Source organism: Nerophis ophidion, linkage group LG08 (genome assembly GCF_033978795.1).
Source record: "Nerophis ophidion isolate RoL-2023_Sa linkage group LG08, RoL_Noph_v1.0, whole genome shotgun sequence".
Classification (NCBI taxonomy): domain Eukaryota; kingdom Metazoa; phylum Chordata; class Actinopteri; order Syngnathiformes; family Syngnathidae; genus Nerophis; species Nerophis ophidion.
This window is the reverse complement of record NC_084618.1, coordinates 21348624-21363777: the sequence shown is the minus strand read 5'-3', so window position 1 is coordinate 21363777 and position 15154 is coordinate 21348624.

The following is a 15154-nucleotide window of genomic DNA, read 5'->3' as shown; positions in this document are numbered from 1 at the left end:
CTGCCATCGTGCGGGTTCCACGGACCATCAAGGAAGGACATTGCTTTTGAGCACGTTTGACAAGCTTTGTCTTCAGATCGGGTCGCTTTTCAGCTCCTCCTCTCCACTGCTCGCTCACGCTCCGCTTTTCAGCCGCCGTTGTCGTCGTCCTCGTCTGCTCTCTGCTTTCGCTCCTCGGTCGCTGCTGCGGGCTCTCCTCCTCCTTCTGCCCTTTTATACATCGTGAGGAAATAATTTAATTGTGTACCGGGGTGTGATCAACACACCTGCATTTGACTGCGACGTCGCTCTCCGCTCGGCCGCATCCTCCACCTCCTCACCGCCATCTTGGGCCGGGCTATAGCATGGCCTGCCCCGCTGCTCGTTCGCTTGCTCCGCCTCTCCACATATACATATATAAATATGAATATATTACATGGATATATATTTCATAACATATTATATATATTTCAGCCTTCCCGGTAAGGTTTATTCAGGTGTACTGGAGAGGAGGCTACGCCGGATAGTCGAACCTCAGATTCAGGAGGAACAGTGTGGTTTTCGTCCTGGTCGTGGAACTGTGGACCAGCTCTATACTCTCGGCAGGGTTCTTGAGGGTGCATGGGAGTTTACCCAACCGGTCTACATGTGCTTTGTGGACTTGGAGAAGGCATTCGACCGTGTCCCTCGGGAAGTCCTGTGGGGAGTGCTCAGAGAGTATGGGGTATCGGACTGTGTTATTGTGGCGGTCCGTTCCCTGTACGATCAGTGCCAGAGCTTGGTCCGCATTGCCGGCAGTAAGTCGAACACATTTCCAGTGAGGGTTGGACTCCGCCAAGGCTGTCCTTTGTCACCGATTCTGTTCATAAATTTTATGGACAGAATTTCTAGGCGCAGTCAAGGCGTTGAGGGGTTCCGGTTTGGTGACCGCAGGATTAGGTCTCTGCTTTTTGCAGATGATGTGGTCCTGATTGCTTCATCTGACCGGGATCTCCAGCTCTCACTGGATCGGTTTGCAGCCGAGTGTGAAGCGACCGGAATGAGAATGAGCGCCTCCAAGTCCGAGTCCATGGTTCTCGCCCGGAAAAGGGTGGAGTGCCATCTCCGGGTTGGGGAGGAGCTCCTGCCCCAAGTGGATGAGTTCAAGTACCTAGGAATCTTGTTCACGAGTGGGGGAAGAGTGGATCGTGAGATCGACAGGCGGATCGGTGCGGCGTCTTCAGTAATGTGGACATTGTACCGATCCGTTGTGGTGAAGAAGGAGCTGAGCCGGAAGGCAAAGCTCTCAATTTACCGGTGGATCTACGTTCCCATCCTCACCTATGGTCATGAGCTTTGGGTCATGACCGAAAGGATAAGGTCACGGGTACAAGCGGCCGAAATGAGTTTCCTCTGCCGTGTGGTGGGGCTCTCCCTTAGAGATAGGGTGAGAAGCTCTGTCATCCGGGAGGAGCTCAAAGTAAAGCCGCTGCTCCTCCACATCGAGAGGAGCCAGATGAGGTGGTTCGGGCATCTGGTCAGGATGCCACCCGAACGCCTCCCTAGGGAGGTGTTTAGGGCACGTCCAACCGGTAGGAGGCCACGGGGAAGACCCAGGACACGTTGGGAAGACTATGTCTCCCGGCTGGCCTGGGAACGCCTCGGGATCCCCCTGGAAGAGCTAGACGAAGTGGCTGGGGAAAGGGAAGACTGGGTTTCCCTGCTTAGGCTGTTGCCCCCGCGACCCGACCTCGGATAAGCGGAAGAAGATGGATGGATGGATGGATATTACATATATGTTATATTTTATATTGCTACTACGGTACATTTTTTAGTCCACTTTACACCTTTTGTTTTCGCCCTCTTTTTGTGCCGTTGTGTGCATTATCCTTTCCATCTTTTTGTACCTGAGCTACTGCGTGGAGCAATTTCCCTCAATAAAGTTTGTCCAAGTCTAATATATCTAACTATCCGTTCCATCTATCTTATTCCGCTTATCCGAGGTCGGGTCGCAGGGGCAGCAGCCTAAGCAGGGAAGCCCATATATAAACATACATAATCAACTGCATATGTCAGATATTCAAAACATATTTTTATATATGTATATATTATGTATGAATATATATATAAACATACATTATCAACTGCATATGAAAGATATATAAAACGTGTTCTTTCCCTAGTATTTAATTACAATTATTAAACAGTAATAGCGTTAGTAATTGAATAAAATGTTTTGATATAGTAACGAGTAACTATACATGAATTACCTTTTAAAAGTCATTTTCAAAACACTGCTAACCAAAAAAGGAGTTGAATTGCTGAACTTGTGAATTCTAACTAGCTCATTGATTTGTTGTTCATTATTACTCCCTCTTAGTAGTAACAGAAGTATGTGTGCACTTCCATGTTTTACTGTGTGAATTTGCCTCTTCCTATTTGATATGTCATTTTGCTACATAAAGGTAAGTAATAAGATGACTTGTTATCAGTGGTGTGCCGTTAGGGCCACCAAGGCCTTCTCCGCTGGCCTAATAATGATAGCTAGGTTGTTGCCAGTGCTGTATGAATTCTGCCGGATAGATAGTTGATAGGCAGTTGCGATAGCCAATCAGATCACGAGTAGCCCATCTAGGTAGACTTATGTTAAACGCGACTGTGATTGTTTTTTCACTTGTCACTCCCAAGGGGAGAATCCAAACACAAGTTGAAATTTGCGAAAAGCAGGAAGGGAAACCGGATCCATACCCGGACAACGGAGAAATCATCGGTTGTCACTAAATTAACCCGCAAAAGAAAGGTTCAGAAATTGTATTTATATATTTTTCCACATTTAATATGTTATTTACAATTATTTAAATTTGGACAGTACCACGTAGGATACATTTTAAAAGCTAATGCAGGTTCATTTATTTTTAAATGTGCCAAAATATAGCCTGTTTTGTACACTGTTTAGGTGGTTCAATGCCCAGTAGTGCACACGTGTGTTTCCACTTGTTAAACCCAAGTGAGAATCCAATCGCCAGTTGTAACTTGCGAGAAACATGAAGGGGCACCGGATCCATACCCGGTCAACGGAGAAATAATCGGTTCCCACTTTTTTAACCCACAAAAAAAAGTTCAGATATTTTATTTATGTATTTTTCCACTTTTAATATGTTCTTTAAAATGATTTGAATTTTGACAGTGCCACGTAAGGTACGTTTTAAAAGCTGATGCAGGCTCATTGGTTTTTAAATGTGCCAAAATATAGCCTGGTTTGTACACTGTTGAGGCGTTTCAATGCCCACTGGTGGACAAGGGTGTTTCTACTGGTCACACCCAAGTAGGAATCTAATCACAAGTTGTAATTTGCGAAAAGCAGGAAGGGGCACCGGAGCCATACCCGGACAACGGAGGAATCATCGGTTCTCACTTTTTTTACCCACAAAAAAAAAGTTCAGATATTTTATTTCTGTATTTTTCCACATAAGATATGTTCTTTAAAATTATTCGAATTTTGACAGTGTAACGTAAGGTACGTTTTAAAAGCTGATGCAGGCTCATTGATATTCAAATGTGCCAAAATATAGCCTGTTTTGTACACTGTTGTGGTGACTCAATGCGCACTGGTGGAAAAGTGTGTTTCCACTTGTTAAACCCAAGTGAGAATCTAATCACAAGTTGTAATTTGTGAAAAGCAGGAAGGGGCACCGGAGCCATACCCGGACAACGGAGGAATCATCAGTTCTCACTTTTTTTTACCCACAAAAAAAAAGTTCAGATATTTTATTTATGTATTTTTCCACATAAGATATGTTCTTTAAAATTATTTGAATTTTGACAGTGTCACGTGAGGTACGTTTTAAAAGCTGATGCAGGCTCATTGATATTTAAATGTACCAAAATATAGCCTGTTTTGTACACTGTTGAGGTGACTCAATGCGCACTGGTGGACAAGTGTGTTTCCACTTGTTAAACCCAAGTGAAAATCCAATCACAAATTGTAATTTGCGAAAAGCAGGAAGGGGCACGGGAGCCATACCCGGACAATGGAGGAATCATCGGTTCTCACTTTTTTAACCCACAAAAAAAAAAGTTAAAAAATTGTATTTATTTATATTTCCACATTTAATATGTTCTTTAAAATTATTTGAATTTTGACAGTGTCACGTAAGGTACGTTTTAAAAGCTGATGCAGGCTCATTGATTTTTAAATGTGCCAAAATATAGCCTGGTTTGTACACTGTTGAGGTGTCTCAATGCACACTGGTGGACAAGTGTGTTTCCACTTGTTAAACCTGAGTGAGAATCCAATCACAAGTTGTAATTTGCGAAAAGCAGGAAGGGACAACCATACCCGGACAACGGAGGAATCATCGGTTCTCTCTTTTTTAACCCACCAAAAAAAAGTTCAGATATTTTATCTATGTATTTTTCCACATTTAATATGTTCTTTAAAAATATTTTATTTTTGACAGTGCCACGTAAGGTACGTTTTAAAAGCTGATGCAAGCTAATTGATTTTTAAATGTGCCAAAATATAGCCTTTTTTGTACACTGTTGAGGTGTATCAATGCACGCTGGTGGACAAGTTTGTTTCCACTTGTTAAACCCAAGTGAGAATCCAATCACAAGTTGTAATTTGCGAAAAACATGAAGGGGCACCGGAGCCATACCCGGACAACGGAGGGATCATCGGTTCTCACTTTTTTTACCCACAAAAAAAAAGTTCAGATATTTTATTTATGTATTTTTCCACATATACAATGTTCTTTAAAATTATTTGAATTTTGACAGTGTCATGTAAAGTACGTTTTAAAAGCTGATGCAGGCTCATTGATTTTTAAATGTGCCGAAATATAGCCTGGTTTTTACACTGTTGAGGTGTTTCAATGCCCACTGGTGGACAAGGGTGTTTCTACTGGTCACACCCAAGTAGGAATCTAATCACAAGTTGTAATTTGCGAAAAGCAGGAAGGGACAACCATACCCGGACAACGGAGGAATCATCGGTTCTCTCTGTTTTAACCCACAAAAAAAAAGTTCAGATATTTTATCTATGTATTTTTCCACATTTAATATGACATTTAATATGAGGTGTCTCAATGCACACTGGTGAACAAGTGTGTTTCCACTTGTTAAACCCAAGTGAAAATCCAATCCCAAGTTGTAATTTGCGAAAAGCAGAAAGGGGCACCGGAGCCATACCCGGACAACGGAGAAATCATCGGTTCCCACTTTTTTAACCCACAAAAAAAAAGTTCAGATATTTTATCTATGTATTTTTCCACATATACAATGTTCTTTAAAATGATTTGAATTTTGACAGTGTCACGTAAGGTACGTTTTAAAAGCTGATGCAGGCTCATTGATTTTTAAATGTGCCAAAATATAGCCTGGTTTGTACACTGTTGAGGCGTTTCAATGCCCACTGGTGGACAAGGGTGTTTCTACTGGTCACACCCAAGTAGGAATCTAATCACAAGTTGTAATTTGCGAAAAGCAGGAAGGGGCACCGGAGCCATACCCGGACAACGGAGGAATCATCGGTTCTCACTTTTTTAACCCACAAAAAAAAAGTTCAAAAATTGTATTTATGTATATTTCCACATTTAACATGTTCTTTAGAATTATTTTATTTTTGACAGTACCATGTAAGGTACGTTTTAGCCCGCTAACAGCCAAGGACAACAAGGACCTCGACGAAGTGAAGTGAATTATATTTATATAGCGCTTTTTCTCTAGTGACTCAAAGCACTTTACATAGTGAAACCCAAAGTCTGAGTTACATTTAAAGCAGTGTGGGTGGCACTGGGAGGGGGCGGGTGAAGTGTCCACTCGGATGGCGGAAGCGGAAATCGAACCTGGCACGGCAACTCTACCAACCGAGCTAAAAGTTGACCTTTTGGAGCGTCTGTGATGTCTTGGTTTCTGGTTCTGGTTTCCCAACGCACCTCCATGTTTGTTCAAGCCCGGCAGACTCCATCGCTCATTACATCCGCCGTGTTTGTTCTGTTTGACGTTTTTTTTTTCTCGTTTGTTCCCCCCTCACCTCCACAAAGAGTTTTCCCCCAAACGTCTTCAAAGTTACGCTGAGTTGTCGGAATCTTTAAAGAACCTTTTCATCCTGCAACATCTTCCTCTTGTTTTTACATCCAAACAAACATGACTGGTTCCTTGAAATGTTGTTTTTTTTTTGTTTTTTTTTGCAGCCGGCGTCTTCGCCTTTTTTCTTGGGATTTGTTATTGCAGCTTGTGTAAACACGAAGAGTGGACACTCGCCGATTTACTTTATCAGAAAAAAAAACAAAACACTAAAAGCACTTAATCACGGTGTTTAGGCGGTGGCGAATACAGCCGCACGCATCGCCGCCGATCCGTGCGTGGGTCTACGGCGAAGGCATCAATAAGTGATGATGCATTCTCTCCTGGCTACCGAGCCGTGTGGTCGTTTAGCTGAAGGGCTGAGTGGGCTCTCCATCTCGCGTGTCGAGAACAACGCTCCACGCCAAGGTTGAACTATCGGCGAATGTTACAATGGCGGCAAAGTGGTCATTTCTGCAATCAGCAGTGTGAGCTATGACTCGATAGCGACGGATTGCTTGTATGCGGAAATTCAAACTGTACTGCATTACCACAGCACAGCAAGAATTGGACTCATCTGGACCCATTTGTCGCGGTTTACCTGACACATGAAATGTGACAAATTTGGGGTGTGCTCTATCCGCTTTAGACACCAGATGGCAGTAGAGTGTTGACTATATTAATATTGTTGGAATCATTGATGTATATAATATCACACAACTCTTATGCTTAAGGGCCTTACCACTGAAGGAAGGGGACACATCCGGCCCCTATTTGTCGCGGTTTACCTGACACATGAAACGTGACAGATTTGGCACATGCGCTATATGCTTTAGCCGCCAGATGGCAGTAGAGTGTTGAATATCATAACATTGTCAAAATAATTTATGTATATATTATCACACAACTCTTATGCTTAAGGGCCTTACCAAACCAGGAAGGGAACTCATCTGGCCCCCATTTGTCGCGGTTTACCTGACACATGAAACGTGACAAATTTAACCCATGTGCTATCAGCTTTAGCCGCCAGATGGCAGTAGAGTGTTGAATATCTTAACATTGTCATAATAATTTATGTATATATTATCACACAACTCTTATGCTTAAGGGCCTTACCACAGCAGGAAGGGGACTCATCCGGCCCCTATTTGTCGCGGTTTACCTGACACATGAAACGTGACAAATTTGGCACTTGCGCTATCCTGTTAATGTGCCAGATGGGAGTAGAGTGTTGACTATCTTAACATTGTTAGAATAATTTATGTATATATTATCACACAACACTTATGCTTAAGGGCCTTACCAAACCAGGAAGGGGCGTCATCCGGCCCCTATTTGTCGCGGTTTTACTGACACATGAAACGTGACAAATTTGGCTCGTGCGCTATCCGCTTTAGCCGCCAGATGGCAGTAGTGTGTTGACTATCTTAACATTATTAGAATAATTTTTGTTTATATTATCACACAACTCTTATGCTTAAGGGCCTTACCACAGCAGGAAGGGGACTCATCCAGCCCCTATTTGTCGCAGTTTACCTGACACATGAAACGTGACAAAATTGGGGTGTGCGCGATTCACTTTAGCCGCCAAATGGCAGTAGAGTGTTGAATATCTTAACATTGTCATAATACTTTATGTATATATTATCACACAACTCTTATTGTTAAGGGCCTTACAACAGCAGGAAAGGGACTCATATGGCCACCGTTTGTCGTGGTTTACCTGACACATGAAACGTGACAAATTTGGCTCATGCGCTCTATGCTTTAGCCGCCAGATGGCAGTAGAGTGTTGAATATCTTAACATTGTCATAATAATTTATGTATATATTATCACACAACTCTTATGCTTAAGGGCCTTACAACAGCAGGAAAGGGACTCATCCAGCCCCTATTTGTCGCAGTTTACCTGACACATGAAACGTGACAAAATTGGGATGTGCGCTATTCACTTTAACCGCCAAATGGCAGTAGAGTGTTGAATATCTTAACATTGTCATAATACTTTATGTATATATTATCACACAACTCTTATGGTTAAGGGCCTTACAACAGCAGGAAAGGGACTCATATGGCCACCGTTTGTCGTGGTTTACCTGACACATGAAACGTGACAAATTTGGCTCATGCGCTCTATGCTTTAGCCGCCAGATGGCAGTAGAGTGTTGAATATCTTAACATTGTCATAATAATTTATGTATATATTATCACACAACTCTTATGCTTAAGGGCCTTACAACAGCAGGAAAGGGACTCATCCGGCCCCTATTTGTCGTGGTTTACCTGACACAAGAAACGTGACAAATTCAGGCCATGCGCTATCCGCTTTTGCCGCCAGATGGCAGTAGAGTGTTGACTATTTTAAGATTGTTGGAATAATTTTTGTTTATATCATCACACAACTCTTATGCATAAGGACCTTACCAAACCAGGAAGGGGACTCATCTGGCCCCTATTTGTCGCGGTATACCTGACACATAAAACGTGACAAATTTGGCACATGCGCTATCCGCTTAATCCGCCAGATGGCAGTAGAGTGTTGACTATTTTAAGATTGTTAGAATATTTTTTGTTTATATCATCGCACAACTCTTATGCTTAAGGGCCTTACCGCAGCAGGATGTGGACTCATCTGGCCTAATTTGTCGCGGTTTACCTGACAAATAAAACATGACAAATTTGGCACATCCGCTATCAGCTTAATCTGCCAGAGGGCAGTAGAGTGTTGAATATCTTAACATTGTCATAATAATTTATGTATATATTATCACACAACTCTTACGCTTAAGGGCCTTACCACAACAGGAATTGGACTCATCCGACCCCTATTTGTCGCGGTTTACCTGACACATGAAACGTGACAGATTTGGCACATGCGCTATATGCTTTAGCCGCCAGATGGCAGTAGAGTGTTGAATATCTTAACATTGTTTGAAAAATGTATGTATATATTATCACACAACTCCTATGCTTAAGGGCCTTGCCAAACCAGGAAGGGGACTCATCTGGCCCCTATTTGTCGCGGTATACCTGACACATGAAACGTGACAAATTTGGCACATGCGTTATCCGCTTAATCCGCCAGATGGCAGTAGAGTGTTGACTATCTTAAGATTGTTAGAATAATTTTTGTTTATATCATCACACAACTCTTATGCTTAAGGGCATTACCACAGCAGGAATTGGACTCATCTGGCCTAATTTGTCGCGGTTTACCTGACACATAAAACGTGACAAATTTGGCACATCCGCTATCCACTTAATCTGCCAGATGGCAGTAGATTGTTGACTATCTTAAGATTGTTAGAATATTTTTTGTTTATATGATCACAGAACGCTTATGCTCAAGGGCTTTGCCACAGCAGGAAAGGGACTCATCCGGCTCCCATTTGTCGTGGTTTACCTGACACATGAAACGTGACAAAATATGGGCGTGCGCTATTCACTTTAGCCGCCAGATGGCAGTAGAGTGTTGAATATCTTAACATTGTTCGAAAAATGTATGTATATATTATCACACAACTCTTATGCTTAAGGGCCTTACCACAACAAGAAGGGGACTCATCCGGCCCCTATTTGTTGCGGTTTACCTGACACATGAAACGTGACACATTTAACCCATGTGCTATCAGCTTTAGCCGCCAGATGGCCGTAGAGTATTGAATATCTTAACATTGTTAGAATAATTTATGGATAAATTATCACACAACTCTTATGCTTAAGGGCCTTACCAAACCAGGAAGGGGACTCATCTGGCCCCTCTTTGTCGCGGTTTACCTGACACATGAAACGTGACACATTTAACCCATGTGCTATCAGCTTTAGCCGCCAGATGGCCGTAGAGTGTTGAATATCTTAACATTGTCATAATAATTTATGTATATATCATCACACAACTCTTATGCTCAAGGGCTTTGCCACAGCAGGAAAGGGACTCATCCGGCCCCCATTTGTCGTGGTTTACCTGACACATGAAACGTGACAAAATATGGGCGTGCGCTATTCACTTTAGCCGCTAGATGGCAGTAGAGTGTTGAATATCTTAACATTGTTCGAAAAATGTATGTATATATTATCACACAACTCTTATGCTTAAGGGCCTTAACACAGCAGGAAGGAGACTCATCTGGCCCCCATTTGTCGTGGTTTACCTGACACATGAAAAGTTACAAATTTGGCACATACGCGCTATCTGCTTTATCCGCCTGATGGCAGTAGAGCGTTGAATATCCTAACATTGTTAGACTATTTTTTGTTTATATTATCACACAACTCTTTGGTAGCGTGGCGGTGTTGACGGCGAGACACAGCTGGCAGGTGATCAGATTTCACAGGTGGCACGTGTTAATCTAATCACTGCCAAAGTGCTGTTTTGCACTGCAATATGAGGTTGCCTAGCTTTCATGCTATTGTGTGCCTAGCTGTTGCGTAGCTGCCAGCTCCTAGTAAATCTAGAGCCCACCATGTTTACCTTTGACCAAAACACAAGCTAGGAGGATGGCTGGTATCTGAGGGTTTTTACATCCAAGCTCATATTTGGTAATATCGGTTGGGTACACACTTAATAGCAAGCGCATAAAATAATCCGTTAACAGCCTTGTAAATACGGTTTTCAACTTTATGAGAGCCCTTGGGACGTGAAATAACACCCACATATTCACCTTTACACTCCTTTAATCCAACACGGTAACGCTGCCCGAGGCCGAGACCATCAGTGTTTGACGCGATACTGAACAACACTGATTTGTTTGGTATCATCTGAAAATACTTCATTCATGCCAAAACAAAATATGTAGAATAGGCTACAAATAATTACAACATGTTGGCTTCAGGGGATCAATATCTGATATCAATGTGTGCACAATTGATAGGTACCGTATTTACCGCCATTTTATTGGTACATGGTATAATGACAAGTGTGACGAGTAGATGGCAGTCAGACATAAGAGATATGTGTAGACTGCAGCGTTTGATGTGCTTCAACATAGGAGTATTATTATGGTGTGTGTATAAGGTAAGACATATAATCTGGCGTTTTGTTACGCAATACAATGCAAAAGCAACTTTTCTTACCTTCTGGTACCTGCTGATCTGTATTTGGGATCTGCATAAAACCCAAAAAATTACTAAGTACCGTATTTTTCGAACTATAAGCCGCACTTAAACTATATGTTTCCTTTCAGTCCGCCTTATAACACGGTGCGACTAATGTACGGAATAATTCTGTTTTTGCTTATCGACCTCGAAGCTATTTCATTTGGCACATGGTGTAATGATAAGTGTGACCAGTAGACGGCAGTCAAACATAAGATATATGTGTTGATTGCATTGTTTGATGTGCTTCAACATAGGAGTATTATTATGGTGTGTGTATAAGGTAAGACATATTATCTGGTGTTTTGTTACGCAATATTTTGCAGAAGTAACTTTTCTTACCTTCTTGTACCTGCTCAACTGTATTTGGGATCTGCATAAATCCCGAAAAAATAGTTGGTACCGTATTTTTCGGACTATAGGGCGCACTTAAAATAATTTTTTTGTGTTCCCAAAACTCGACAGTGCGCCTTACAAACAATTTAAGGAATACATTGGGTCGAGCTTACCTACCTTGAAGCAATTTTATTTGTAAAATGGAGCAGAGGATTGGGAGAATGTCATGTGGTCAGATGAAACCAAAACTTAACTTTTTGGTATAAACTCAACTGGTCGTGTTTGGGGGTAGAATAATACTGAGTTGCATCCCAAGAACACCATACCTACTGTGAAGCATGGGGGTGGAAACATCATGCTTTGGGGCTGTTTTTCTGCTAAGGGGACAGGACGATTAATCCGTGTTAAGGAAAGAATGAATGGGGCCATGTATCGTGGGATTTTGACCCAAAACCTCCTTCCATCGGTGAGAGCTTTGAATGGTTGACCAAATACTTATTTTCCACCATAATTTACAAAGAAATTCTTTAAAATTCCTACAATGTGAACTCCTGGATTTTTTTTCACATTCTGTCTCTCACAGTTGAAGTGTACCTATCATGAAAATTACAGACCTCTGTCATCATATTAAGTGGGAGAACTTGCACAATAGTAAAGCACTCACAACCATGATCCAAAAATAGAAGATGACAAAAAGCGACCACAAAAAGAGCACCGTGGAAAAAAGAACAAAAGCTAATATACAAAACTAACTAAACTTGGGTCGGAGTTGCAAGACGTGCAAACTATCACGTACATACCAAGCTGGATGGCACTGGAAAAAGCCAAGAAGGTAAGTCGCATGAATACAAGGAGCTTAGGTGTCTTCATACAGGAGGAGTGGAACTGCTGAGTGCCATCCAGCTGACAAGGTGCCGCTAAAGTAGTGCTGGTGAGATTGGACACAGCTGTGCACGTCTTACAAATCCGCCTACAGAGAAACACATGAACTCTGAGGAAGACAAACAGTAAGAGCGAGGTCTGCAGCACCAACAAAGGAAAATAGAGCACAAACCACAAGGTGGCAGCAGGCAGTGACAGTAACCCCCCCTAATCAATGGACGCCACCTGGCGGACCGCCTGGTTTTCCGGAAAATCTATGATAAAAATCGTAAATTAGTGACTTATCAAGAATAAGGGAACGTGAAATCCAGGAGCGATCTTCTGGAGGGTAACCCTTCCAGTCGATCAGAAACTGCATCCCCCTGCCTCGCCTCCTGGCGTCCAGGATGGTGTTGACAGTGAAGGCCGGGTGACCCTCCACCTGCTGAGAAGCAGGGGGAGACACAGGTGGAGGGATAATGTCGCTCGACTCGACGGGTTTTAGGCGGGAAACATGATAGACAGGATACGACTTGAAGGACTTGGGTACCTTGAGTCAAGCTGTGACGGGAGTTATCATCCGCTCCACTTCGTGTGGTCCGATGAATTTAGGTGCGAGTTTCTTCGACTCTCCTGTTAGTGTAATATATTTGGATGATAACCAAACCCTCTGGCCGGGTTTGTAGTCGGCAGAAGGTCTGCGATGGTGATTAGCCATGGTCTGGCTCTGTTTGGCTGTCCGCGACAAGGCAGCACGGGTATCACGCCACACACGGTGCACACGGTGCAGGAAGGCAGTCACGGAGGGAACAGTGGACTCGATTTCTTGAGAGGAGAAGATGGGAGGTTGGAAGCCATGCACCACATGGAAAGGAGACAAGCCAGTAGATGAACGGATTAAGGTGTTACGGGCATACTCCACCCATGGGAGATAGGTGGACCACAACGATGGATGCTGGTGACACACGCATCTCAGGGCCGCTCCTAGGTCCTGATTCGCTCTTTCCGATTGTCTTTGGACTGAGGGTGGTATCCTGAAGACAAACTGATCGTGGCTCCTAACAGGTTGCAGAAAGTTCTCCATGTAGCAAATGAAAATTGAGGACCGCTGTCTGACACCACATCCATGGGGATCCCATGAAGTCGAAATACATGGGTGACCAGAAGCTTGGCGGTCTCTAAAGAGGATGGAAGTCTACGGAGGGGGTCAAAACTTAGAAAATCTGTCGACTATGGTGAGGATGACAGAAAACCCCTTTGAGATGGGTAGACCTGTGACAAAGTCCAGAGCAATATGCGACCATGGGCGAAAGGAGATATGAATGGGCTGAAACAACCCCACAGGAGCTTGATCGGAAGCCTTGCTCCTGGCGCAGACGGGGCATGCAGCCACAACATTTCTTAGTGTCAGTGTGAACGGTAGGCCACCAGAACTGCTGAGTGAGCAGGAACTCTGTGCGGCTAGCACCTGGGTGGCAGGCAATCTTGGATGTGGGAGCCCACTTCAAGACCTCTGGACGCAGGGTTCTGGGCACAAAAAGGCGACCAGGAGGACATTCAGCAGGGGATGGGGAATCCCTGATTGCCTCCAACTCACGTCTCTCCACCTCCCACTGTACAACGCCCAGAATCCGGTACTGAGGAAGGATAGTCTCTGGGGGAGTTTCTTCTGTAGGAGGAGAGAACATCCTCGACAAGGCGTCAGGTTTACCATTGAGTGAGCCCGGGCGAAAAGTGATACAAAAATCAAACCTTGTAAGGAACAGGGACCACCAAGCCTGGCGGGGATTGAGACGTTGGGCAGAGCGTAGGTAGGCGAGGTTTTGATGATCAGTATAAATGACAAAGGGGTGTTTGGCACCCTCCAGCCAGTGCCTCCATTCTTGAAGGGCGAGGACCACTGTAAGAAACTCTCGGTTCCCGATGTCATAGTTCCTCTCTGCAGGCGAAAGACGTTTGGAGAAGAAGACGCAGGGGTGCAGCTTCTGATCAGAACTAGAATGCTGAGATAAAACAGCCCTTACCCCAGCCGTCCACCTCAACAAAAAATGGGAGATCAGGATTAGCGTGAACTAACACAGGAGCGGAGGTAAAACGGCATTTTATGCGTCGAAAAGCCTGGTCAGCCTCCGAAGACCACACAAAAAGAACCTTAGAGGACGTTAATTTATTTAAAGGTCGGGCTTCTTTGCTGAAGTCTCTAATAAAGCGTCTGTAAAAATTAGCAAACCCCAGAAACCTTTGCAGCAGCTTCCTATAGGACGGCGTGGGCCAGTCTACAACTGCTTGGATCTTAGCTGGGTCTGGCTTAACCTGCCCACTCATTGCAATCAACCCCAAACACGACACTGTGGGAGAATGAAAGGTGCACTTTTGGGGTTTGACGAATAATCGGTTCTACAAAAGTCTCTGCAAAACTAAACGGACATGCTGATGATGTAGTTCAATGGAGCGTGAAAAAATAAGAATGTCATCCAAGTAGACTACCACAAAATGGCCTATCATGTCACGGAAGACGTCATTAATTAAACACTGAAAAACCCCAGGAGCATTAGTGAGGGCAAACGGCATGACGCAATACTCAAAGTGGCCAAGAGGGGTGTTAAAAGCAGTCTTCCATTCATCACTTTCACGAATACGCACGAGGTGATACGCATTACCTAGATCCAATTTAGTAAATACTACTGCCCCATGCAAAGGAGCAAACAACGACTCCAGCAGTGGAGTCGTTGGAATCGTAATCTTGTTCAGAGCTCGGTAGTCTATACAGGGTCGTAACCCGCTATCCTTTTTTTTAACGAAGAAAAACCCCACCGCCACAGGAACGGAAGAGGCACG